The sequence below is a fragment of the Dermacentor silvarum genome, chromosome 1, assembly GCF_013339745.2.
Source record: "Dermacentor silvarum isolate Dsil-2018 chromosome 1, BIME_Dsil_1.4, whole genome shotgun sequence".
Lineage (NCBI taxonomy): Eukaryota > Metazoa > Arthropoda > Arachnida > Ixodida > Ixodidae > Dermacentor > Dermacentor silvarum.
In genome coordinates this window covers 347615995-347640845 of record NC_051154.1, presented here as the reverse complement: position 1 = coordinate 347640845, position 24851 = coordinate 347615995, and the positions used below count along the sequence as shown (strand labels likewise).

Genomic DNA, 24851 nt, shown 5'->3' with positions numbered 1-24851 from the left:
GACCAAGGAGGTTAAAAAAAAAACTTAACATAGCGCAATATGATATTCAAAAAGAAAAAAAAAGTAAACTGAACAACCTTTACTAGAAATTAAAGATAGAATAATTACAAACATCGAACTGAAAAAGTTTGCTCTCGGCTTGTCATTGGACATGAGAAAGGCGTTTCATTCTATTCACCACTGTATTTTAACAGAAAAATTAGAAAGGCGCGGAGTTCAAGGGGTGGCTAACAATTTGATAATAAATTATTTATGTAACAGAAAACAGTTTGGTCAGCTGGGAACTATTGCGCATGACATACTTACACTGCAGCAAGGTGCCCCACAAGGTTCAAGTTAGGTCCGTTGTTATTTCTAATTTGTGTAAATGATATTACAGATTTATCAGGTTCGCAAAAGATGGCATTATATGCAGATGATACAAATGGGATCTTTACAGCCGATAACACAACGGAATTACAGAAGTGTGTAAATTAATATAAAGCTTTGTTATCTGACTGGTTTATGACTAACAAACTCCAGCTGAACGCAACTAAAACAGCCTATATGTATTATATTTAAGGCTCCGAATAAAAGAATTGAGGGTTCAATACAAGTAAAATTTTGCAACGTCCTTATTAAACAGGTCAAGCAACAAAAGTTTCTGGGAATACATTTTAGTGAAGAATTATCATGGATTACGCATGTAAATATCCTTTGCAGTGAATTATCTAAAAACATCGGTGTAATCCATAAAATTGCACATCTGATCCCTCTGGGGCTTAAACAACTGTATCATGCACTTATTGATTCAAAACTTTGCTACGGAATATTGGTTTAGAACCAGCAGAACAAATTACGCGAAATTGATTACCTTACAAAAATGATTTATTCGTTTATATTCAAATTACTATGGCTGTTTTTCACATCTACGAACTGCGCCACAATTCCAAAAATATGGCATGCTACGTGCGGATGGGATATACTATATGAAAATTCTGCTATATGGAAGCCCGAAAAAGAAACCCTGGTGCACAAAGTAACGAACACACACCAAAAGTAAGGACCAATTACGGGAAACATACGATTGGCTGGCTATCAGCCCGCAAAAATAATGGACAGATGCAGTGTATCTGTATCCTCAAGCACTTCTTTAAGTACTGTACATGTAAAAATAAATAACACAATAGTTATATGGACTTTAAAATTGAATGAATGAGTGTAGAGACAGAAAAATAGTGTTTGTACCATGAATTAGATATATTTTCTTTTCAGGATTCCACATGATATATTTCGTTTAATTTTTATTGTATTTTTATGTTACTACAAATATATTTGAGTGCGTTCATATCAAGTTCCCAGTTTTTATTTTCTATAATTTTATTAGCACACAATAACGATGTGAGAATTTATTTACGTATGTGTGTTGTTGCTGCATATTGCTGTATAAATTTGATGACGCTTTTTTGCGGAATTTTAGCATAAAATTAGAATATGATAATGTTATTTTGTTGTATACGCATGTCGTTTCTGCATATTGCTTTATAAATTTGATCACATTTGAATAATATGATAATAGACATTGTTACCATGATTTTTTCACAGTAATCAACACAGTCGTACTTCGCCAAATTGTGCATGTGTTTGCAATCTGCTGTCGAACGTGTCGTTTGCGGGTACTGAGACCTCTGTCAGACTTTATGTCTTAATTTAGTCTCAGCCTACCCTCGTTTGAATGAACGATAAATCAAATATTCGAAATGTCGAGCCACGAAACAGAGCAGGCATGTAGAAACTAACAGGTGCGTGATTATGGATTCGATTCACCAGCTCGCTTAATTAAAAAAGAAGAAAAAAAATGCAGAGAGAGACTGCGAGAAGCATGCCGCAACATAATTTTTTTAATTATATGCACGCGGACATCCCTTATTCTAATGATATCAGTGTCACGTTCCAGATTATTCTTTATTACACCCCACACCCCCCACCGATTCATGCCCCTTTGATCATATGCTCTGGCTGTGCCCAGTCATAGAAAACTCTATACTTGCCACATAGGAACAGTGGGAGGAGTTCCTAAGAAGCGACCACCACCACATCCAGCTCCAGGCAGTCCAGAGGGCCCACGACATCGCAACGGGATTTCGCCTCCCGATGCCATCGTGGGCGGAGCCACCGACTTGACCTAAGGGAGCCTAGGCTTCGGCTCTCCCTGGCCAGTTTCTCAGGACCAATAAAAGTTCTTGTCACCATCACTGATCTTTAAAAAAGATATCCAAGGATGTACGCAAGTTTTCTTTGCTGAAGACGCCGGCAGGCGGTACATATATATGCTGCATTATAACGGTGCTAGCTAGGATGGCTAACACTGCGCTCGTATGAGGTATACGACCAGATGCAATCGTATATCGGCCTCGTCTGTGCGCAAGAAACCTACACACTGTATGCGATGAGACGTCCGGATATCCGCGCATTCCTTTCGGGATCCGAGCTGGGGACGTGCAGATACATGCCCACAGGAAATCACCGAACCAGTCCTTCCTTTTCCCATCATCGTATGAACTTAGAGCGCCTGCTGAAGTTACAATTGAGCCGTTGAATTCCCATTGCTCACACAGTCATGTCAGTCAGTCGGTGTCATACGTGTTCGCAGTGGCGCACCGACGGGGGGGGGATTCGGAGGTTGTAACCCCCCCCCCCCCCCCCTGAGGCCGACTTAACTCCCCCTTTTGTTTAACCCCTTTTCTTTCCTTACGCATTTGAGTACTGCAACCTAGATGTAAGACGTGCAATCGTCTGCACATTCGCAAAAAGCGCATTTTTTGACAATTTCCCGTGAAGAAATCGAAATTAGTGCTGTTTAGATGGTATTGGCAAACTGTCAACCCCCCCTGGCAGAGATCCTGGGTGCACTACTGCGTGTTCGGTGATTTAATTATCACGTAGGCTCTCATTCGCGTTCACCGAAGAAAGCTAAAACAACACCCAGCAGCGTCCGAAAGTTTGTTCTTTACAGCGCATGGTCCAAGCATGCGGCATGACAATGCGAGGTCTTATTGCGGTGTTAGCCAGTGTGTTGTTTTTTTTTTTCATTTTCTTTCGCGAAAAGAGAGGATGAAAGCCGATTGTTGTTTTTTTTTGTTTTTTTCGTTGAATTGTTGTTTGGTCTTGTTCCCATTGAAAACACTTCGTTAGTAGGGCGTCCGAATCATGTCCGAACGTCCATGCACTGTTTCGGAGACCAGTATAGGACATCCGCCGGACGTTCAGTTTCGGATATCCTACCACGGATGTACCAAGGATACCGCACATGGACGTGTTTAGTAAATCCTAAAGCTCCTCCACCCATGCGCCAGCGCAATTGGCCAGTGCCGGTTATGCCGTGTATGGAGGGGCCTTAGGATATCCTACCGCGCGGATGTATCAAGGTTATCACACGTGGACCTTTTTCGGCAGACACGAGAATATTTGTCCTATGGCGCTTTAAAGGTGCATGACCTAGACAGCGTCGAGCCTTTTGTGGCGCTGCTGTCTGCTTATATACATGCTATGTACGCTAGTAGATTACACATATGTGATGATGTGAGGAACGAAATTGGGGATTTGGAGCTTTGTTTTGGCAGGTACACGTTTATTTTACGATTAAAAGGTTACGGCTAACCCTTCAACGCAAGTGGCACTTTCAGCTTCGCGGCGATCGCGGAGCTGTAAGTATATGGTTACTTAGTGAGTCACTAATGCGTTTTCAAACTTGCAGGAACTTCTGTGATAGTAATCACATCAAGCCGGCCTCTTACGATGTGCGTTTAGTCTGCAAGAAAAGAAAATCTTACGCCGACCTCAACTGCAGTGGCCCCATTCCACGGTTTCATATTGCTATGTGTCTTGACCCGCGCGCTTCTGTCTTCGCAGGCCCAGCGTAATTGACAACACATGTTCGCCGACCTGTCTGTATATACTTTGAAATCCTCTTGTCGTTACACGCCATAAAGCAGGCCGCGTAAGCTTACGTCCCCTAATAACATGAGCAATGCGACCACTTTCCGCACAGAGAAAATTGTGTAATATAGCCAACTGCGGAACAGAGCGCAGTTGTTGAAGGTTTGATTTTCGTTAACAGCGTTCTTGTAGCCGCGTATTTGTTATCTTTTTTAAATTGAGGTTTCCTACGACGTTAATCATTCATATTTTTTAGGTAAACTTTGTGTCATGGTGTGCACAACACACAAATGGATAATTTTCTGCGACTGAAAGGCGGCTCTGCAGTCTCTACTATCACCTTTACGTCGCGGTCCACACGATCAGCTGGTCTTTGAGATTGCCGAGGCAATACACAATCTAATTGAGATAGGGCATAGAATAACTTTTCAGTGGCTTCCAAGTCATTGCGGAATTATCGGCAATGAACGGGCCGATCAAGCTGCTCGCCCAGCTCATAAAGAAGATCACCAACGGCCCATGCCACTTTCTATAGGACTGAAGTTGCGCGGAAGCTTCGCGTGCTTGCTCGCCGACCCTACAAGCAGGGGCGTGTCCAGGTTTTTGCTGAGGGGGGGGGGGGGGGTCAGCTTCTGTCAATGATGATGATGATGATGATGATGATGATAGTAGCTTATCGTATTTACTAAACTTCAACGTTTCTGCTCAAGATTAGCGCGCCTCTTATACGGCTAGTGCAACACCTGTAACGAAGCTGTGTATTGGTTTCACCGAACTTATAGGAAAAGGACGTTGCCCAACACAGCCATGTGATAATATATTTAGGTCTGTATTGTTTCGGATAATAAAATTTGGGATGATATCTTGCAGATTCGTTATAGGTGCGTAAGCATAGGTTCGTCATTGGAGTTCTGTTGGGACACCTTGAGTTCCTAACAAGGTTCTTTGTGTTCAGCCGAGACACCTTCGTTAGCTTTGGAGGGCTAACGCTTCCGCTCCAACGCGCCAGCCACTACACTGGTTGTTTATGATATGCGATTCACCGCGTATGAAGACTCACGACGCCACCTACAAGAAGAACGATGTGGCGTGTTAGCCGAGAGCGCGAGCCAGCGTCTTTTTCTTCATGTTTTGTTTCCCACACGACGTCATCCTTTTACACAAGGCGCGCATCTGATCCCGTTTAAATTTCATTTACCTCGCGACGCCATTCGCGCGCTGGCTTTGGCCGCTGACCTCACGCTCCCCCACTGCGCAGCCGCGGCTTCGCCTGCTATGCGAGAACGCCCACTCAGACAAGCAGATCCGCCGGGTTTGAGCCTCCTATGCTTAATTTACGACAATAAAACAGCCCGAAGTTACGAGCTCGTATAATGCAAAACTTGTAGCGCACGAACGTTACTGTGCTTGTACTGGATATTGTCAATGTGTAATTGATCACATTGAGCGTTTTAGGCAATAAAGTTGCCTATGCGTAGTTCTTAGTTTAGTCGTTAGTTGTTATTACTTATATATAAACACTTCAGCGAGAGAACTTCGTTAAGCAGGTTGGTCGCGGAACCACCTTGTGAACTGTGAAACTGAAAGCGGCATACTCCGCCCGAAGAACAGATGAGTTGTGAAAAGAGCGCGGGGAGAGTTACTCACTCCTTTTAATAAGTCTGACACAACGCTCAACTCTTAAAAATAAACAGTGCATGGCTTAACAGTTTATTATTTTGTTACCGTTTACACTGAGAATGAAATAAACAGGAATAAACCAAAGTATAACAAAAAAATTACTGCTGCATTTGTGCACTGTTTGCTCCATGACAATCCCCGAGTTCCCTGACAATCCACGCAGGGCAACAGCGAGATGTGATGAGTGGACCTCGCTTCCTCTATATTTATTTTACAAAGGCTCGTTATACATTTGAGGTAGCGGCTGGGTATTTCTTCATTTTTGTTGAAACGCACGATACAATTTACATGTCACATACAAATTGCGTAACAAAATGGTATGAAGTTTTTTGTGTAAAACTGGCTAGAACTCGCGTGAAGCAAAAAAATCATGAGCCATTCCCCTCTGTGAAGGTGGATGACCAGAGAAGCTGTTTAGCACACGACACAGAGATGACACATAATTTTTATGAAAGGTACGAACACATTTTTTGTCTTGAGTGGCGGCGGTAATCGCGACGAAAGGCACACACAAACGCGCGTGCACACACACATTCATTCTTGATCCGTGGTCTTGATCGGCGGTACACAATCGAGCACACACACATTTCTTGCTTACGGGGAACAAAACGCACGACGGTGCCGCCACCCCGAGAGAGCAACAGGAAACTAGACACGCAAGCGGTTGGAACGACGATAAAGAGAGGGAGCTCAGTTCTTGCTTACGGAGTTGAAAAATCCACGGAACGCTTCAGAAACAGCTTTGCTGTAAAACCGGGCAACCTTTCAGTTTTCATCGTAAAGCAAACAGTTAAGGAACATTTTGCGCCGGTTTTTCAAAACGAACCTTTCTGACACTTCATCTTCATTATTGTTCATCGCTCGATGCACACTAATCAAAAGGAGTCCTGCCAGACGCTCATCGGTCATCGTTGATCTTGTGTAGGTCATCGTCCAGCGCAAAGCAGAAAAACTCCTCTCTGCCTCGACGCTTGTGCATGGTAAGGTTCCTCCAATTCGTAACAATGACTTTATGTTGGGAAATACGTCTTCGTCAGTGGACTTAATCAAGTTAGATATGTTGTGTTCCACTGCGCCGCCCTCTCGGGACCAAAAGTTGCGCCACTCTCTCAGCTCCATCTTGAGAGAACATGGAGCCGGGAGGTCTATTTCCCAGAACAACAAACCATTTCTCAGTTTTTCCAGGTCAACTGAGGTAACAGCAGGCGGTAAAAGCTGGAACAGGGCAAGACCAACTCGATCGCTCTTTGGGAAACGACTGTCCATTTCTTGAATAACATGGTCTAGAAAAGGGACAGCAGGCGGTAGTACTCGCGCGCGTCTGCCGCTGGAGCATTCGCCCGGTTGCGCTGAAACCCTATAAGCCGAGGCTTCGTGATAACTGTGTCCACAGACAAAGCAAGCTTTTCCGCAGTCTGAAACCAGTCGTCGTACTCGGACTCGATTTGCTCGCGCACGTGTTTCATACGGTCGATGGTCTTGTCTATCATGTTGTAGGCTTCAACAATGTCCCCGTCTCGTTTTTGAAGCTTCGCAGCTATGGGGCGGAGAAATTCCAAAACGTTCCTGAGTATTATGAAGGGCACAATCATGTCGGACGCTCGTAACCTGCTAGACAAACCTGAAGCTTTTGTGACGGAACTTGCGTCGAACTGCCAAACACTTTTGTCAATGCCGTATGCTTCTGGCGTTGCCACTGCGCCAAGGCCGTTCATAATTGACACGTATAGCAACTGGAAATTTTCCAGTGCAGTATGCCGTTCAATCCATCTGGTCTTGCAGAGGCCCTTCAGCCTCCTGCTTGTTATTTCGCTACCTGACTGTGAAATAACGAACTCCAAGAAAGCTGTTCGTTTCGGTGAGGCATCAAAAAAGACAAACACCTCGTTTACAGTGTCAAGAACAGCTCTGATGCTAGGGAGCTTGCAAGCAGCAGCCACCGACAAGTTGAGACGATGAGAGTGGCAGTGTACGTAAAGGGCCAAAGGAGATAATTCTCGGATGCGCCCCTGAGTACCGACCCGCGCTGATGACATTGACGAAGCGCCATCGTATGACTGTCCCTCTAACCGACTTGACATCCAGCTGCTGTTTGGACAACGAGTTCACTATTGCGTGGGCAATTGACTCTCCAGTCGTTCGCTGAAGTTCGGCAACATCAAAAGGAACCTCCTGAATTTCCTGTGCGGAATCAACAAATCGTAAACACACAGCAAGAAACTCGCGATTTGAATAAGGTTCTGTGACCTCATCCGCCATGATAGAAAACACCCGTTGACCGCGTCGAATCTGCAATGCAATTTTTTCTTGAATTAAAGTCCTTAGTGATCCTAATGACTTCATTTTGAGTAGTTTTAGAGGTCATTGTCGCGTTGCGTGGTGCGTCTTGCAGATGCTGTTTAAATAGAGGATCATGACTTGCAAGCAGGTTCAAAATTGCCAAGACATTTCATCTGTTTGTTGAATCACTTGCGGAGTCATCTCGATGACCTCGGAGACTGATGGACTGTTTGGCACAGAGTAGAACAACTTCAATAATGCTCTTAAGAATGCGCAAGTTTTTCTCGTACAACTCCTGGCTTTGCTTAGACAGTACAGCAGGAACCATTTTCATAGGGTTCTCCACTGCTGCAGTGAAGGTGCTTGCCTGTAGCATTGCATCCTTATGACCCACACTCGACTCATGGGAGTGAAGGGATCCTTCTTTTCCACATGCCTTGGACAGTTTTGTCATAGGTGTCCTTACAAATACGTTAGAGCTGTAGGACGAGCGCTCTGTCTTTGGAGGGAACAAGATGCAGAACTTGCACAATCCGCCATTTAAGTGCTTGCTGTATAGACGAGCCAACGGTGCCTCTCTAACCAGCTTCTCTGGAAGGTAAGCCTCTTCTGATGACCTTTATCGCCTTTTTTAACAGTTTGGGTCAGCAGCTGCATGCCCGTCGACGGTACAAATGGGTCCCTTAGGAATTGTATCTTCTCGTCGTCCGACATCGCCTTTAAGCTGAGTGTACCATCGACAATGTAACCGAGGTCCCGTATGCATAGCTGTGGAGGTAGCTCTCCATTCGCAGCAGATGGGCGCACCGCTGTGCCTTGTCCGCGAAATGATTGGGAGGCACTGGATGGGCCTCGGGAAGTATTCACTGCAGCAGTGTTGAATGGAAATAAAGACATTTTCACCTGAGCGACAGCTACGTAAATAAACAGAAAGAATGCAGTTGATACGAGTGTACATACGCCTTGCGTTTTAAAACTATATGCCTTGTGGTATGTGAACAAACAGTATCTTTTTGTGGAAAGTAGAATGTATCATTTACAAGATGCCTTTTTCTTTTTCATTTTCCTTTCCTTTCTTGTTTATTAGGGAATAGGATACGTTGTGTAGACGACATTAGGTTTGCAAACAAAGCATACAGGCTATAGGCAAAAGGCAGAGGCAACAAGTTGAAAATATGCTTACGTTTTCCAAAAAAAAGTTATCCGCTTTGAAGTGCGCTAAAAATTGAGCCATTCCACTCTTTAAAGGTAGATGACCAGTGACGCTGTTTAGTACACGACACAGAGGCCTCCCCATTACTACGACAGAAGACAAGTAAAATTCAAAATGTAGAACGGGAACTTGTCTTTGATTTTTTTTTACATATACATTGGCGTGGGCTTACCTTTACTTTTTCTCTACCATGGGGAAAATCGCTGTTTTTTGTAGGTTAAGCTTGATTTTTTTTTGAAAGAACTACTGCACTCAATATTTTATGTAATACATAAACAAAAAGCAATTTGAATGCACTTATCCAGCATATAAGCTTTATTAACGTGATGTATGTCATAAAAAATTATGGGGGATGCTCTGAAATTTCTAAGAATGTATTTTGAACGCATTCTTAGCCTAGTTGGACCGATAGCGATGTGGAATGAATCACTGAACCCACGCGGCGACGCATAGAAGGTGCGCAAGCGCGCTGCGAGCGTGCTGCCGCCATTTCCAGGACGTTTCCAGGACGCTGAAATTAGCCTCCTGATCCACAGCGCCACAGTTGCCCTTCAACTCGACGCATATATTCAACGCATAGTGCGCATACATTCAAGTGTGTGCCCATTCACTTATTCTTGACACGTTCGCGAAAGAGTGGGCGTAAGTTTCCCGCGCAGTTGACGCGGATGTGTGTAGGTATTCTGCGCGAACCCTACTATGACAGGAAGCGGAGCTATGTACTCCCTTTAGCATTGTTTAAAGAGTGGTACTCACTCTTGACGACGTACCGGGGCTGAAGTTTCTGCATCCTCGAAAGCCGTACATCTCGAAGTGCCCGAAACACGGTACGGACAGTCCCAGCCGCGGTCCGCGAGCTTGGCCTCACATATTCATTACATTCCTTAATATGCCAGTAACTGTTTTTGCAGTCAACTACTACATACATCTTCATTCCACATGATTCAATCCAGCCTGATGGAGCACAGTGCGTTAGCGAAAACTCAGTTACATTTCCGACAGCTCATCGCACAGAAACAAGGTAGGATCGGTAATGGTTTCGTATTCGTGCGCGGTCGCTGATGCGACGTACGCCTAAAGCGCCGTCTCGTTTCTCTAGAACAAACTGCTCGTTTCTCTAAAACAAACTTCTTCGCGAAAAGGGTCAATAGTTCTCGTTCTAATTCACGTCCGATAGCGCAGTGTATCTAGGAGCGGCGCGGTAGGTCTCGAAAGCGGCGTTTCAAACCATCGATAGCGGGGCTAAAGATGTTCTATGGGCGCAGTACAAAAAGAATTAAGCAAAAGAAAACCCGTAAAACAAAGAGCGTAGTTATACGGTTTTTTTTTGTACGCATATTTACCTTTGCTGGCTCCAGTGTCTTCAAACAAACGCTTGGACACATGAGAAAAAAATGTCGATATCTTCTTCTGTGACATTGTAGCGCAAAATTCCGGGCAATCGCTACGCTGCATTGAAGGGCAGATAGGCGAACTACGGAGGACAGGGGCACATATTAGGTTGATCTATATTTACTGCTTAAGTTGATCAACATTAGACTGCACACTGGGACACTCTGACTGGAGACAACATAAAACGCAAAGAAAGACGGCGTGGTCTCAGCTTGGTCCGGCCCTGCGCGCCTCTGCTTGAATGGTTTTGTAGTGTGCTCAAAGGAAAGCGCGGGCTGATGTGTTGCATGTTGCTCCCGAGCGGAGGCGCGGCAAGACGGTCCTCCTGAAGTTTCTCCGCCGTGCGCGACTGCAGGCGACGTTCTTCCTCGGACTCTGGTCTTTCGACGCATTCTCCGCTTTTGCATGGTCCCGCTCTCGCTGTCTGTGTTCGCTGTCTGTGTTCACGTTGTCTGTATTCACGCTGCTGCTACCGACGCCTCTCCAATTTGTTAGCTTTTTATCCGGCGTGAACGCGCTACGCTACACCCCTGGCTTTTTCAGGTAACGGTAAGAGGCAACCGATGGCACTGGGGCACTCTGACAGAAGACAACATAAAACTTAAATATAAACTCCCAAGGCGGAACTAAGTTAATCAGGCGCGAAGGCGCTCGCGCGACATCGGCGTACTTCACAAAAGGGACGTCCTCTCGTTCGCGCGACGCCGCGGACGGGACGAGGAAATCACGGCCAGCGCCAGGAGGTCCAAGATGCATAAGAAAAATTAACTAAGGCAACTTAGCGACACAACGCCCCTACGGAAAACAGCTATGCTTGTGAGCGAGCTAGCTTTACTTCTACATGACTTCTACCATTGGAAATTGCGAAAAATACCTTTGAAGAATGCTGGTGGCCGTATTTTTTAGCGACAAGCTCATTGCCCTGTCAGCGAGGGGCGATGCAGAAATCTGAGGGGGACAGGAAATCAGGACATCCGGACATCCCCCCTGGATCCGCGCCTGCCCACAAGGTCACAATGGAATGAATCGCACTTCAAGCATGCTCGCTTATATACTCTCTGGACCCAACCCTACGCCTTCGAGTACCACCAAGGCTTCGCCGAGGAGACGCAACCCTTTTATGCCGATTATGGTTGGGCGTTGCGTTTATCAACGCCTATGCGTTCCGCATATATAGGAATGGCCAACAGCGCAGCCTGTGACCACTGCGGCAAGGAAGAATCGATTGTATATATTTTGTGCGACTGCCCGCAGTACAGTGCGCAGAGACATTCTCTTAACAACGCGTTCAACCAATTGGACGACCGGCCTCTGCCGGAAGAACAAATTCTCCACCACAGACTGGACTTAATGCCACCGAAGAAGGCCGTGCAGGCGCAATAGGTGACCCGTAAAACGAGCAATCGCAGGGAATTGTGCACCCGTCTGCAGCTTCCGGTTCGACGGACAGCGCGGTGGCATCGGCGGCATGCACCCGGCGGCGTATTTCCATTTGCGCCCTATTTTTTACCTCCATGGCGCCCACGTACAGCTCTCGACCGCTGGCGCCACGCTGCGCCACTCGCGCGTACCGCGTTTCTAGGTGGTTCCTTTCGCCGAGGGCGCTCGAACGCAATCATATGGTTCGTATGAATGCAAGCCCTGGAAGCGTCGCTGGATGCCGGAGTGGTTACGGCGCTGGCTTCAGAATAGTGCGTGCGCGGGTTCGAATCCCGCCCTGGCTAGAATTTTTTTCTTAATATCACGCTTTTCCTTTCTTTTTTCCCTCTCTGCTTGCCAGCGTGGTCGGTTGAACCCCGGTGCCACGGCGGAAGCCGTGGTGCCGGGCGCCGACGCGAAGCGGCGGTCGTTGGGGTGTTGCGGAGCGCAGCGTAGCAACACCCCAAATAAAAAATACTGCTCCAGTAACGTACACTGCTCCCTCCCTGATAGAACATAGAACAACATACAACACAACAACATAGAACACCATGACACGAACACCACGAGGGAGCAATGGGAGGCACTGCTGTCCAGCTCGGCCCTCGACGACCAGCTCAAGCTGATCCAGAGAGCAGAGAAGATGGCAAGAGCCAGCGGAGCCCTGGACTAGGGGCCCCGACCATTAGCGATGCCCCATTGGGGCAAGACAAAACTATCTTTGAATTAAAGTTTATCTATCTATCTACCTCCCTGATAGTAAGATTACATTTGGATAATCAAAACAGTGATGCGTTTATTTAGGAATACCACCGATCCCCTAACAGCAGGCTAGTCACCACCAGCCCAGCGTGTTCTCCGTCAACGCCTCCTCCGTTCCAACGGCGGCGGCTAGAAACATGGTACGCGCGAGCGGCGCAACGTGGCGCCAGCGGTCGAGCTCTGTTAGGGTGCCTCGATGCCCAGCGCCGCGGCGCTGGCATCGAGGCACCCTTAAAACCCCTATATATAAAAAGTAGCGCCATCCACTTCCCTCCTCCTCCGTTCCACTATCGCGCTCAGCGCGACCAGCGCGATCGAGGCGCGATATCGACAGTGGCGCCGCCTGCGTCGGGCCTGCCGTGGCAGACGACACCTAACGCGCTACCAGAGGAAATCCGAGGAGAACTTCGATCGCGCCCTGCGGAGACGTTTTTGAGGCGCGATTTTGCTTCGTCAGTCAGTAACTGGTCTTAATAATACCGTTTTGGAAGTAGCAACGCGACGATGCGAGACGGCGCAAATATCAAGTGTGCAGCAAGCGTTTGCGCACGCCGGATGGTAAACAAAAATAGCCTTTTGCCCTCGCCTTGTCGGTTGCGGCAACTTAAGGCGCAGCAGCATGCCATCACAACGAAGTTCTTGTCCATAACACGTTTGATCCATTTGTGCGTACAGCACTTTCGTCGCTCAGGCCCGAGAATGGCAGTCGGAGCGCGCTGGAAAGAAAAAAATATTGACCCTTTTCGCGGAGCAGTTTGCGTTAGAGAAACGAGATGGCGCTCACGGCGGCGCGCCATGCCTCTCCTCAGCGACCGCGCACGAATACGAAACCATTACCGCTTCTACCTTGCTTCTGTGCGATCAGCTGTCGGAAATTCAACTGAGTTTTCGCTAACACACTGTGCTCCAATCATGCTAGATTTAATCATGTGGATTGAAGACATGTGCAATAGTTGGCTGCAAAAATAGTGACTGGCATGTTAAGGAATAGAATAAATCTGCGAGGCCAAGTTCGCGGACCGCTGCTGCAACTGTCCGAACGTGTTACCGGCACTTCGGGATGTACGGCTTTCCTCGAGGATACAGAAATTTGTTTATCCGCCAGCCTTGTATCGCTAACCTTCAAAGAAAGGGCTTCATCCCCAGAACGTCGGCAAGAGTGAGTACCACTCGTTAAACAATGACAAAGGGAGTAGCGCCCCTGTATATGGGGCAAGTTTAATTGTGGTGGCGCGTTATATATTGAGGAATAGCGTACCCGATGCTAAACCCAAAAGCATTTTGTGACGGACGCCTGCGCAATGGGGGTGACGTTATCTTCTTGCCGCCCCGAAGCGCTTGGGGGGCCCCGGCCTATTCTCTCAAATATTTCTAGAAAGCGTGCGTGTGTGTGTGCGTGCGTGTGTGCAAGGTATATGTAAACTGGTAGCGTAGCTTCCATGGAAGCCCAGATGTCAAGAAAATGGCGGCTCGTTGCAACCATCGCCATCTACGTATTGGGGAGACAACTAACAGCAAGCAAAAAATAAAAAGTGACGTCACAACCGGAAATGGCAGTGACATCAAGATCTTAGGCTGCTTGGCGCGAATGTTTGAATTTCTTCAGCGTCCGGCATTTCGACTGCAACTCCAGAAGTTATTTTTCTTTTGAGGCTGAGTCGAGCTTGCGACTCGCCTCAGCTGAAGCGTATCATTAAACTATAGGAGTGGTGTATGTCTTAATGTCATCATAATTAGACTATTATTGACGGCAATTGCTCCAATAAGTTCCTTAGGAAGATGAGCGAATAGGATGGAAATAAATGACAGTAACACAGAGGTTACAAGCAAACTTCACTTTTATTCATCTAGAATAATGCAATCAATATAATTGACCAAACAAAACTTATTTCAATGGATGAAAAGTACTATGGCCAGCACACAGTCGTAATGTATAGCAACATGCGAAACCTTTTAGCAGAATCATTCGCAATTCCGTGTGACACCATGGCCGCTATTTTGTAGCGATGCCTTATGCTTTATTCTACACTAGTCTGATCATCCACCGCTCACGGCCGGCTGATCCCGTTGATAACGTGAGCGGACCGTCGCTCCGACCCCTAACAAAGTGCGAAAAGCACGAAAAGGCATTAGCATCGGAAAGGCATAGCTACAAAATACCGGCCCATGTGTTCATATCCAATAGTTATCAGACAAGACAACATTGCTACACATCGTCATTTAGAAAACCTTTGACTTACTAATTTTGCTTCCCGTCGGACACACAGAGCCTGCGTTACGGAGTGAACGAACACAGCGCGACGTTTCTTCGCGGAGCGTGCCGCCTTTATCGTCACGACGAGACACAGCGCGTCGGATGCCGTAGCGGGAACTTGCACGATAAGAAAAAGTCACAGACCTGCGCGGCACAGGCAGCACAGTCACAGCGTAAGCTGGTTGAGCGGCGGAAGAGTAGCTCCAATTTCGGCACCAGGCACAACAAGGCTTTCGCGGCAAAGTGTCTTCGCCTCGATTTTGACGAGAACGATCTGAACTGTCCGCCCGGCGTCGACGGCGAGCTGTGGCTTGTAATGCTCTCTGAGCCCGATGATGCCTGGTTCTGGCCGCGCACGTAGCTCTACGATTCGCTTCTTCAGCAGCGGTTCGTACCTTGCGAGGAGACGCCATAACGTGTACCGAAGAGGTACCCAGAATACGTGGCGCACATCTAACATCGGGATAGCGTTGATTGCGCGTTTCGTCTGAATCGCATCGCGTCTGAATCGCATCTCGTCGCACGCGGCAGTTGCAGGCACGTTAACTAGATGTCGCCACCATACTGGCGGAGGCTTGGGTCGTCGCGCAGGCGCAGAGGCGCAGGGCGCGTGAAAAGGGAATGTTTCTTTTACCTGAGAAGCGCTTACGTAGCTCAGTGGTAAAGTATCCGACTCCCACGCAGTGGGCCGGGGTTCGATACCGGCGGGGACCGGGTACTTTTTTTCGCATTTCCCGCGATAGCGGCTACGGGGCAGCGGCGGCGGCATCATCGCGACCAGAAACGGCTATTGGAGTGAGCTCATAACAGCTTACGCTGTAAAAACCGGCACTCACACCTTTCGCCAATGAATGCCGTGCGCTAGGCCACGCAAAACTTGAAGTGAAGTGCACGCCACACTTTGAACAAACACGCAAGGAAATACAAAAAAAAAACTCGGATGAAACCGCCACGTTCTGCTGGTTTGCACAGTATGGCCAAGTCTTGCGCCAGATTCACTGGTTGGTAGAGGTCACCAAGAACGAACTAATAAATTGTGAAATAGGAACAAAATTAACATTTGCAAAATTAACGGAATATTTCCTCATATGGCAGTATTCTGATAAAAAACTTTCGAACATTTTTTTCCCATGAGTGTCCTAGTTTCAGGGTGATTCCACGAGAGATCAACGCGGGTCCAAAATTCATATTTTAGATTTCATTCAATATTTTATATTTTGTGCGCATATCACTTGGTAGCACGAAAGTGAACTTGCCTTCTTTGACAAATGAATACTTTAGGAGAAAAAAAATCCAAATTCTTCAGGTTGCAGGCACCATTTTCATGCACCGGGCATTCTCGCAAATTCACAACAATGTGAAATATTACGGCTACAAAGGATGCATTTTCTTGTGTAAAACGTATACGTAAAGAAGAGTCAGCAAGCGTTGTTTGAGGCTTCTGTGCAAAACGGAAGTGCTTTAGAAAAAATTCTTAATTTGCTACACTTTTCGAAATTTTCTATATTTACGAATTTTTATCTACTAAACTAATACATGTAGCCTTTTGAAGTTTGTTGGGATATGAGACCTTAACCTTAATTTTTAACGATTGTGCGGAATATTGTTGCTGTAGCACAAATTTCCATTTTTACAGTTTGCCTCAAATGTGAAGTTTTGACGAAAATGAACACTATTTAAAAATCAAAAGAAAAAAAACCATCGTTAATTTTTCTCAAAATTTTGTAAACAGCTGTCCACAGACACTGAAAAAAGAACATTAAAAACATCTTTCATTATTTTGTTTTTAATGACAATATATGTGGAAGAAATGAGAGCTTCGGCCGGGATGCAGCAAGGTGCTAAGAAATAGGGACATCGGGGTAAAAAGAACGTCCATTAGCCTCTGACTTGCCTAAATTGGCCAGGATTGCGACACAAGGGTAACTTTACCCTTATGATTAATACTTATGCATAAAATACCGTTTAGTACAATACTAATTCTCTTGAATGTGAGTAAAGATACGTCAACAGAGCAACCTTGACATGGCTCATTTTATCTAACAAGTGTGCGTAGCTTGCAGCGCAGATAATTTCAGATTTAACGGTGAACTAGTAACAAAATTTACGGCAGGTAAAAGTCTCTAAAAATGTCGTACTCGCCATGGCTCCGTCGGAAATGCCATTATACAGTATAACCTAAGATACAGTGGTGGGGGGGGGGGGGAGGGGGCGGTGGTGTTGGTTAGGGCTGATTTAGCTGGCAGATAGTACCAGCAGGTTGCTCTCTTCTACCGCCTCTTTAAAAAGGGCGTTGAACAGGTGGACAGAGGCGCGACACTTCCTCTCTCAGAAACTTATGTGTTTTGGGAAACATTACCTGTTCCACACCCTCTTAAGGAAATTGTCTTCTGTGCGAAGCCTCAAGTAGAGCGTTTCTGTTTTTATTGAAGTATTGGCAGGCACAGATGAACTGTTCCGCGTTAACAGGGAGGGGGGGGGGGGTGTTCGCGGAACTAGTTCTTACTCTATGAAACAGCGTATAGCTTCTGCGTGACGGATTCCTTAAACCACTCCTGGATGGTGAGGTGATATTCAAAGTGCTGAGAAGTCTTTATATAAGGGGTGATTCATTGGCACTCTTAATGTAATCTGCTGCCTCATTGCCTGCAAGTCCAAGATGTGGTGGTATCCACTGAAACTTCACAATGAAATGCCTATTGCTGAGCTCCTTAGCTAACATCAATGACTGTCGGCCGAACTTGCTGCCATACAATGCACGGGATAATTGTTGGAGCACCGCTGACAAATCCGAAAGGATGATAGCGTGCTGAGAACGCGTCCTCAATTTACGAAGCGCTGCAGTAATGGCGGCTCTTTCCACATTTTCAATAAGACCAACTGATCCAGAGGGCCAGATGACGCAGATCTAATGAAGCGAATCTAATAAAGCTTGCTCTTAAGAGGAAGCGTTAGTTCGGGCCCAACTTCGATGCCGCCTATTCAAATACATGTAAAACGCAGAAACGATTTTCTCAGATAACCATTAGGCCGATTTTACTTAAGTTTGTTGCCCATGAGAGAGAAAGGTAAATTCTAGTGACTGTCGGACGCGAAATGTCGATTTCTGGCCTGCATTATTTAACTAGAATTTTCAAGAATTGCTAAGTTTGAAAAAAAAAATAGAAGCACGTAGTTTACAAATTCGTAGCTCTGCACCTATATAAAAGATATCACAGACCTGTGAACGGCATCTATTAGAACATTCAAAGCAGACAAATTTGATATGCCAATTTATTTCTTACGTGAATTTGTTACATTGTTTACAAGGATTTTGCACAAGTTCTACACACAAAATAGTAGTCTATTTTAAATCCATGTACAATATAGCAATTTTGTACACTTTAGATTTACTATTCGGTGCAGTTTACAAGATTGTGATATCATGTTTCATTGCTGAGTTAGAGTTCTAAATTTGATAGTTTCATATTCTGAAGCTCTGCTATTTTGTTAATTTTATTAAACAGTTGACGACTTAAATAAAAAAATCGCAACCAACAGCCACTAGACTTTCACTTTTCTTTTAACTGCAACAAACGTCATCAAATGTGGTGCAGTGGTTGCCGAGAAAAACGAATTCTCGTTTTACATGTATTTAGATAGGAGCACCCAAGCTAAAGCTTCCTCTTAAGGCGGCAGCCACACCGCCAGTTACTTTCAACGTATTTCGCTTTACTACCTGTTTGCCACCGCCTCCCACGGACCCACTCCCCATTCTACTACACTCTACCAACTCGTTCAAAAGACGATTTTCATAAGAGCATCATCTGAAAGCACTAACAAAATATGAGCACGAATGATTCCCCAGTATCACAATTTACGTCAGAAAGTTAGGCATTCGAGAACTGCGTGCTTGTAATCATCATCATCATCATCATCATCATCGTCATCATCATCATCATCAGCCTATATTTTATGTCCACTGCAGGACGAAGGCCTCTCCCTGCGATCTCCAATTACTCTTTCTTGCGCTAGCGTATTCCAACTTGCGCCTGCAAATTTCCTAACTTCATCATCCCATCTGGTTTTCTGCCGACCTCGACTGCGCTTCCCTTCTCTTGGTATCCATTCTGTAACCCTAATGGTCCACCGGTTATCCATCCTACGCATTACACGGCCTGCCCAGCTCCATTTCTTCCGCTTAATGTCAACTAGAATATCGGCTATCCCCGTTTGTTCTCTGATCCACACCGCTCTCTTCCTGTCTCTTAACGTTAGTCCTAAGATTTTTCGTTCCATCGCTCTTTGTGCGGTCCTTAACTTGTTCTCGAGCTTCTTTGTTAACCTCCATAGTTTCTGCCCCATATGTTAGCACCGGTAGAATGCAATGATTGTACACTTTTCTTTTCAACGACAGTGGTAAGCTCCCAGTCAGGATTTGGTAATGCCTGCCGTATGCACTCCAACCCAATTTTATTCTTCTGTAAATTTCTTTCGCGTGATCAGGGTCCCCTGTGAGTAATTGACCTAGATAAACGTACTCCTTTACAGACTCTAGAGGCTGACTGGCGATCCTGAATTCTTGTTCCCTTGCCATGCTATTGAACATTATCTTTGTCTTCTGCATATTCATCTTCAACCCAATTCTTACACTTTCTCGATTAAGGTCCTCAATCATTTGTTGTAATTCGTCTTCATTGTTGCTGAATAGGACAATGTCATCTGCAAACCGAAGGTTGCTGAGATATTCGCCGTTGATCCTCACTCCTGAGCCTTCCCCGTCTAACAGCTTGAATACTTCTTCTAAGCATGCAGTGAATAGCATTGGAGAGATTGTGTCTTCTTGCCTGACCCCTTTCTTGATAGGTATCTTTCTACTTTTCTTGTGGAGAACCAAGGTAGCTGTGGAATCCTTGTAGATGTTTGCTAAGATATTCACGTATGCCTCCTGTACTCCTTGATTACGCAATGCCTCTATGACTGCTGGTATCTCTACTGAATCAAATGCCTTTTCATAATCTATGAAAGCCATGTAGAGAGGTTGATTGTACTCCGCAGATTTCTCGATTACCTGATTTATGACATGGATATGATCCATCGTAGAATATCCCTTCCTGAAGCCAGCCTGTTCTCTTGGTTGGCTGAAGTCAAGTGTTGCCCTGATTCTATTGGAAATTATCTTGGTGAATATTTTATACAATACTGAAAGCAAGCTAATGGGTCTATAATTCTTCAGTTCTTTAACGTCTCCCTTCTTATGGATTAGTATAATGTTGGCGTTCTTCCAGCTCTCTGGTACACATGAAGTTGTGAGGCATTGCGTATAAAGGGCCGCAAGCTTTTCAAGCATGATATCTCCTCCATCTTTGATTAAATCTACTGTTATTCCATCTTCTCCAGCAGCTTTTCCCCTGGTAATGTCTTTCAAGGCCCTTCTAACTTCAGCGCTAGTTATAGAAGGATCCTCGTTTCCGGTTCATCATTATTTTGAATGAAAGTAGCTTGGCTGTTTTGGGCACTGTACAGGTCAGTATAGAATTCTTCCGCTGCTTTTACTATGTCATCAAAATTGCTGATGATATTACCATGCTTATCTTTCAGTGTATACATCTTGCCTTGTCCTATGCCAAGCTTTCTTCTTACTGATTTAATGCTGCGTCCATATTTTACGGCTTCCTCAATCTTTCCCACGTTATAATTTCGAATATCCCTTACTTTTTTCTTGTTGATTAGTTTTGACAGTTCAGCGAATTCTATCTGATCTCTTGAGTTGGACATTTTCATCTTCTGTCGTTTCTTTATTAGGTCCTTTGTTTCTTGGGAGAGCTTACCTACTGGTTGCCTTGGTGCCTTACCTCCCACTTCATTTGCTGCTTCTGAGATCAGCCTAGTTACGGTTTCATTCATTGTCTCTATGTTGTCTTCATCTTCCTGTTCTAAAGCTGCATATTTGTTTGCAAGCACCAGCCTAAATTGGTCTGCTTTTACCCTTACTGCCTCTAGGTTGGCCTGTTTCCTCTTGACTAATTTCACTCTCTCTCTCTTCAAATTGAGAGAAATCCGAGACCTCACTAACCTATGGTCACTGCACTTAAGCTTACCTAACACTTCTACATCCTGCACTATGCTTGGATCGGCAGAGAGTATGAAATTTATTTCATTCCTTGTTTCTCCATTAGGGCTTTTCCAGGTCCACTTCCTGTTGCTGCGCTTCCTGAAGAAGGTATTCATTATTCGGAGCCTATTCCTTTCCGCGAATTCTACTAACATCTCTCCTCTTGCATTCCTAGAATCCATGCCGTAGATGGCAATTGCTTGCTCACCAACCTGCTTTTTCCCCACTTTTGCATTGAAGTCGCCCATGACTAAAGTATACTGAGTTTGCACCTTTCTCATTGCTAGTTCAACATCTTCATAAAACTGTTCTATTTCTTCATCATCGTGACTAGAGATTGGGGCATAGGCTTGTACTACCTTCATTTTGTACCTCCTATTCAGCTTTATTACTACAACTGCTACCCTCTCATTTATGCTGTAGAATTCATCAATGTTGCCCGCTATGTTGTTATGCACTAGAAATCCTACCTCGGATTCTTTCTTATCTGGAAGACCTCTGTAGCTGAGGACGTGGCCGTTAGTCAGCACTGTGTAAGCCTCACCAGTTCTTCTAACCTCACTAAGGCCAATAATATCCCAGGAAATGCCTGATAATTCTTCAAATAGTCCTGCTAAGCTAGCCTCACTCGAGAGGGTGCGCGTGTTGAACGTTGCCAGGTTCAGTTTCCATTGGCGGCCTGTCTTGACCCAGAGATTCTTAGCACCCTCTGCCGCGTAGCAGGTCTGACCGCCGCCTTGGTCAGGTGCTCTTCAGCCACTGGGAACTGAGGGCCATGGGTTAACTGTCGGAGTCATGAGGGAGGTAGTGGCCGAATACTGCACCAGGGAGGCCAATTCCTGTTCTGGTGAGGGAGTGACTTTGATGAAGCTTTATGGGCCTTCCTAGTTTGGTTGCACCTGAAATAGTATAGCCCCACTAGCTCTCGGCGATATATATTTTTTTCTTGCCGGTGTTAGGCACCACTCCATGCCTGAAAATTTGATGGACTGGAGTAGGATTCGAACTTACGACCTTCAGATTTGAAGCCGGGTATTCTACCTCTGCTCCACGCCACCATTGTAATCATAATACTAGTTTATAAAAACTGCCATTTTGTCGCAATCATGGCCAAGTTTAGGCAAGTCAGAGGCTAATGGACGTTCTTTTTACCCCGATGTCCCTATTTCTTAGCACCTTGCTGCATCCCGGCGAAGCTCTCATTTCTTCCACATATATTGTCATTAAAAACAAAATAATGAAATATGTTTTTAATGTTCTTTTTTCAGTGTCTGTGGACAGCTGTTTACAAAATTTTGAGAAAAATTAACGATGGTTTTTTTTCTTTTGATTTTTAAATAGTGTTCATTTTCGTCAAAACTTCACATTTGAGGCAAACTGTAAAAATGGAAATTTGTGCTACAGCAACAATATTCCGCACAATCGTTAAAAATTAAGGTTAAGGTCTCATATCCCAACAAATTTCAAAAGGCTACATGTATTAGTTTAGTAGATAAAAATTCGTAAATATAGAAAATTTCGAAAAGTGTAGCAAATTAAGAATTTTTTCTAAAACACTTCCGTTTTGCACAGAAGCCTCAAACAACGCTTGCTGACTCTTCTTTACGTATACGTTTTACAAAAGAAAATGCATTCTTTGTAGCCGTAATATTTTGTATTTTACATTGTTGTGAATTTGCGAGAATGCTCGGTGCATGAAAATGGCGCCTGCAACCTGAAGAATTTCGATATTTTTTTTCTCCTAAAGTATCCATTTGTCAAAGAAGGCAAGTTTACTTTCGTACTACCGAGTGATATGCGCACAAAATATAAAATATTGAATGAAATCTAAAATATGCATTTTTGGACCCGCGTTGATCTCTCGTGGAATCACCCTTGAACAGTGTCTGTTCCCCCCCCCCCCCCCCCCATCACTTAGTCGCGCTTCAATCGTGCACCACTAAAAGTCCCTATATAGGAAAAGTACCGCTATCTACTCTCTCCTCCGCCGTCTCCTCTCCTGTGTGTGTGTGTGTGTGTGTGTGTGTGATATTCGTAATAGCCGCTACTGTTAACATATTTTGTACTTTGTCGAGAGAGAAATTTCCCCCTTGCCTTGATTTTAGCCACTAATCAGATAACCTCTGTTTGGTTATTTCTACCCGCTTAATGTCTATTTTGCCTCCACTGTCCCTAAACGCAAATGCTTTGAAAAAATCAGCCCTGTTGCTTTGCACTGTAGGGTTAAGGCCATTACAGAAAAGTATGAGGTGTCCGGCCGTTTCCTCTTCCTTTCCACACGACCCGCACAACGTGTCCATACCTTGGTACTTGACTCGGTACATCTTAGTCTGCAATACTCACGTCCTGGCTTCAAACAACAAAGAGCTTCCCCTAGAATTATCACAGATATTTTCTTTGGCAATTTCTTGCTTGAAAGTTCTGTATGTTCCCCGTGCTGATTTCGTCTGCATCCCTGTTTTCCACAGACCGCTCTCTGTTTGTTTAACCTTTTTCTTAACCGCTGTTTCCTAATTTGTACCCCTCCTGCAGTTCAGATATTTGATTGACAATTTTCTGGTCAGCTTCCTACATTTTGTGTCAACATTACTCATGTACAAATAACTGAAAACTCTCCTTGCCCACTGATTTTCCGCCATTTCTCTCTATCGCTCCTCAAATTCTATCTTGCTGCTAGCTTCCCTGCCCTCAAATGACGTCCATCCCATGTCACCCTGTACCCCATGATTTGGTGTATTTCCGTGTGTTCCCAAAGCAAGTCTACCTTCCCCTCGCTGCTTAATTTCTAACCTTGCTCGAGCATCTGATCTCATGCACAGAACCGCATTGTCGAAAGTTAAACTATAGGGACCATCACCCCTTTCCAAATCCCTCTCACCACTTCGTACCTATTGTAATTCCACAGTGCCCTATTTTTCATCACAGCTGCATTTCTGCTACCTTTAGCCGTTACATATTTTTCATGTTCCGTTAGGTACTCAGCTGTATTGTTTATCCACACTCCAATATATTTGTACTTATCCACTACCTCCAGCGTAACCTCCGGTATCCTATGATCACTGCCCTGATTATAATTAAAAATCATGACTGCTGATTTTTCTTAACCAAACTTCAAACATGATAAGCTGTCTCCCTCTTTACCACAGATGTCCATTAATCCCTGCAAGTCTTCCTTGTTGTCAGCCATAAGTACAATGTCATCCGCATACATCAGTCCTGGTAATTTAGCCTCTAATCCTTGTAAATACAGCATGAACAACAAAGTGACAAAGGGCACCCCTGCCTAAGCCCCTGCTGTAGTTCTATAGGCTCAGATACCTTTTTTCCCATTTTATAAGCTTCTTGTTACTTTTATAGATATCTTTTAAAAGATTACTTACTCCATCAGTCACATCTAGAGTGTCAAGTATGTCCCACAAATCCTTTTGGATTACACTGTGATAGGTTCCCTTGATATCCAAAAATGCCAGCCATAGGGGCCTGTGTTTCTTTTCTGCTATTTCAATACACTGCGTCAATGAGAACAGATTATCTTCTAACCCCCTTTGTTTCCGGAACCCATTTTGTAGTTCCCCCAGCACCTTCTCGCCCTCCATCCATGCCTGCAGTCTGTCCTTTATAATCTGCATCAGCACCCTGTAAACCACTGACGTCACTGTTATTAGGCGGTAGTTGTTTATGTCGGCTTTGTCCCTCTTTCCCTTATATACCATGCTCATCCTGCTTAGTCTCCACCCGTCGGGGGCTTTACCGTCCATTATCATTTTGCTCACTACCTCTCTTAATACTTTCTTAGATTTTGGGCCCAATGTCTTTATTAACATAATTGGGATGCCATC

At 45.0% G+C, this 24851-nt stretch overlaps 1 pseudogene; it reads right to left on the bottom strand.

The window, feature by feature from the left end:
• Nucleotides 1–6881: 6881 nt before the first annotated feature.
• LOC125943342 (uncharacterized) lies at nt 6882–24097 on the bottom strand (annotated as a pseudogene).
• Nucleotides 24098–24851: the final 754 nt, after the last annotated feature.